The sequence below is a fragment of the Canis lupus genome, chromosome 16 (assembly GCF_003254725.2).
Source record: "Canis lupus dingo isolate Sandy chromosome 16, ASM325472v2, whole genome shotgun sequence".
In the NCBI taxonomy this organism is placed as follows: domain Eukaryota; kingdom Metazoa; phylum Chordata; class Mammalia; order Carnivora; family Canidae; genus Canis; species Canis lupus.
In genome coordinates, this window is record NC_064258.1 from 5,561,019 (window position 1) to 5,565,294 (window position 4,276).

Sequence of the window (4,276 nt, forward strand, 5' to 3'; positions counted from 1 at the left end):
TGGACAGTGGGAAAGTCATTCCAGTGTCAGGAATTGGGTGTTGAGACTAAAACAGTGGTAGGAGAACAAGAGAGAAACAGTCCATGTGAGTGATGCTATGAATCCATTAATGGAATTTGACTAGGTGGGCAGGGAAGAGAGAATGTCAAGTTGACTCCGGGTTGTAGCGCCCAGGCATCCTGGGAGTGTGACTGACAAGATGCAGAGGCCAGAGGAGCTGGTTCCTCCCTCCGCATCGTAGGATCTGCGTCTTCGTTCAGAGCTTTCACATTTTATTTGTCTCTAAGTCTCATTATTCTGGTCAAGTTGCCTCAAGTACATTCCTCTGCACGGTTTTATTATCTGAGAATGGAATTCCCACCCACAGAGATCCCATGGTCCTTTCTGGTGTACTTTCACCCAACTGTAGCTAAGGTCATCCCTTTCATCAAATCCTATCCGTGGCATCCCTCTCTCCAGCTTGGCACCCATGCCCCAATCCATATTCTCGTAGCCTGCCAGGGGTGCAGTCTGTTTTTCGGCACCTGCCTAGAACTTTCAGTGATAATAAGCATCTAATGTTTCCAGGCATTCTGATTTGTCCACTTGTTTATTTCACCTTCTTGCTCGTTATTCATTTTGATTTGACTTTTCTGTTACTTCCTTTAACTCCTGATTATTTGAACTGGTGAAATCAGGGACATTTCCCTACCCGGTGTACAAAAACGGTCCCCAGCACCAATTTAAAGGACTACTGTCAAATGTTTTTAAAAATTATCTTAGATATTCATTTTTCTTAATTTTCAACAGGAAAGCTCCTTTTTTCCTCCCTTTTGTGAATGCTAGGTTTATTTTATTTCAAGGAGAAAGCCCAGTGTCTCTGTATTCCATCTATAGTAAAGATCCTCTTGTGACCTCTTACCCTAAAGGTAAACAGCCTCTTTACACACACACACACACACACACACACACACACACACACACCCTGGAGTGCTTTAAGGCTCTGCTGTGCTAGGGTGATAAACAGTTATGAAAACCACACCTTATCTATGTTCTAGTCTGTTGCCTGGCCAAGCTCAGTTCTATCACCAAATCTAGCTACTAACAATTCCACAAGTCTGACCACCACCTCCTCCCCCGTCCCCACACATAGCCTGTTTACTCAATCCTTGCATTTTATGGCAAGTCACCCTCCACCTTTTGTAACGAGCACAAGCTCAGCAGATACTTGCTCAAAACCTAGGGGTGAACATCGGCTGTTCTAGTCCGTAGTTGGTAACCAACTGGCTGTGTGACAGCAGGCAAATAAATCTCTCCTCTGCAGGCTCCACTGTGACAAGATTTACATTAGACACAAAGATCTTTAGGGTTCTTTTGACTCCAACAGTGGATGATTCTCTCATCCTCACCACAATTCAATCTCAATAAGAAAACCCTCTAGAATAATATCCTCTAGTTCCATCCACGTCATGGCAAATAGCAAGATTGCATTTTTTTTGATGACTGAGTAGTGGGTATTATGGAAATAAGTCAATCAGAGAAAGACAATTATTGTATGATCTCACTCATGTGTGGAATTTAAGAAACAAAACAGAGGATCATAGGGGAAGAGAGGAAGAAATAAACCAAGATGAAATCAGAGAGGGAGACAAACCATAAAAGACTCTTAATCATAGGAAACAAACTGATGGTCGCTGCAGGGAAGGGGTGTGGGGGGACAGGGTAACCGGGTGGTGGGCATCAAGGAGGGCCTGTGATGGAATGAGGGCTGGGTGTTATGTAAGACTGATGAATCACTGACCTGTACCTCTGAAAACAATAATACATTGTATGTTAATTGAATTTAAATACAATTTTTTAAAAAAGAGAAGAAAACCCTCTAGAAATAGCTGGATGAGTCCCATCCAAGGGTCCCTCCTTTCTCTGGCTTCTGCATTTTCCTTTTTTTTTTTTTTTTTTTCCTGGGACTGTCTACTTCTCTGATGGTGAAAGACTCCTGCTGAATTTGTGGCCACTACCACAGTAACTCAGGGTCTGTCGCTCGCAGCCCCTCTTTCCCCCTTTCCCCCCAAAGTCCAGAGTAATGAACTTTCTCCCTGGTGTTCAGGAGCCGCTTGGTCTGTGAGCAGATTTAGAACCTCCATCTTACTCGGTGCAATAAAGTGACTCGCTCCCACTCTCCTTCTGAATTTCCATTTGCATTGTTCAGAGATAATTGCGCTCTGAGAGGCCTGGGTAACCTGCCAGGAAAATATTTATCTGCCCATTGGTGCTCCTGGGGAACTTTGTGGGCCAGACCGGGCCCCTCCCTATAGCAGGCTCTGCCCTCAGGCCAATGACTCATCCACCAAGCAGCAAGGATCAGTAGTCCCTCCCTTGGAGCTCCTTCACCAGCTCGGAAAAAGTTGATAGCACACACCAACTCAGCTCCTTTCCTCCCTGCACTCCCTGTTCACAGGCCACCCAGAAAGAATAAACACCCTCATCCACTCACCTGAATTCCAGTCTCTGTGCCTGGAGCCTCGTTTTTGCAATGCTCCCTGGGAATTCAGCAGGGTGGATGGATGCTTTGCTTCACCCTCTTCTGAGGGGTGGGCTAGAGAAATGTCCACTCCGTAATTGCCATTTAAAATGAGAGGGTTGGAAGAAGTCAAAGAGTTTTAAGTACAGAGAATGTCCTCAGTATATTTGAATCGTGACTGAGTTTGGCATCTGTTCCTCTTTAGCTCATTTGCTTGTAACCTTTGGCCTCTCTGCACACCTGATTTCAGAGTTAGAAGATAACCTTAAACAACAGCATTGGAGTTACTGTAATCATGCAGCTCCTGAGTCATGTTTACAGCGAATGCAGCTCTGGGGTCACTTAACTGTTCGTGATAGAACCGAATCACCACCACCAAAAGACATTGATATAGAGGTTTGAAAAACCATGTACAAACATGCACAAGTCTTAATGATGTGTCTTAGGGTGGGTGGGTGAGAAATAGTTGTGTCTAGAAAGGGCCACTATACCAAAATACTGGATTTCTAATTTAACCTCATTAACAAGAAGAGGTTATGATAAGGGGAGTTATCACTTAATACTTAAAAACAGTCTGTAATGGGTAGAGCGATGTGGGATCCAAAATGAAACTGGCCTCATTTCAAAGTGGCAAATAAATGTGTGAAAGAAAGAGAGCCAGTGAGTATAATTTCTTTTAGATTTTGTTTTCTAGACTTTTAAACAACTTCTATCCCAAAGACAGGGGGAAAAAATTAAACTAAAATTTAAAAAATCAGTCATCATGGGACCAAAATCCATTTTGTTTTGAATCATGGATATAGAAGTTGTTGAAGAGATAAAAAGAAAACAAAATTAGGGGAAACAAATACATCTCAAACTGTGAACCTTCCAGATATTCACACTCACATGTAGGCTGATATTACTAAAATCATCATAAATGACCATGACAAACAGTACAAACAGTACACGATAAAAATCTTAAGATCATAGTTAACTATAAGTGAAGTGATGGTGAAGATAAACTGTAAAGAAGAGCTAAGCTGTATTAGTGGTAAAAGTGACAGATGGAAATTCAATGTGGTCAAGGGCACAAAGGAAGTAATTCAGCATAAATGTACATGATGCTAAACTCTAAGCTTGTTACAATCCAGAAAAGGATTATAAAAAGCTACTGTTGAGGTTTCCTGAAGACACTACCCTTGTGCATGGTTTTGCTAAAAAAAAAAAAAAAAAAAGAAAGAAAGAAAAAAAACAAACCAAACCAAACCAAAAAAAAAAAAAAAAAAATCCAAAACAGTAAATATTCATACATGTCTCAAATACAATTCTGTCCAAAAAGTGTTGGTAAATTGTTGTTTATAAGACAATGATGCCAATCGGAGTTAAAGAATAAGTTGAGTTAAATTCTGGAAATCTGAAGAAAGGGGAAACATTATGTAGATCTATACCCAATTCTCAAAAACCCAAAGTATAGGAAACTTAATAATTCAACTGAGTAGAGATGACTCATATCTAAGTTTCTGTTTGTTTGATTATTGTATTTAAAGCCAAGGATCTGGGATGCCTGGGTGGTTCAGTGGTTGATCACCTGCCTTCAGCTCAGATCATGACCCCAGGGTTCTGGAATCGAATCCCACATCGGGAGCCTGCTTCTCCCTCAGCCTGTGTCTCTGCCTCTCTCTGTGTCTCTCACGAATAAATAAATAAAATCTTCAAAAATTAAATAAATAAATAAATAAATAAATAGATAGATAAATAAATAAATAAATAAATAAATAAATCCAAGGCTCCAAA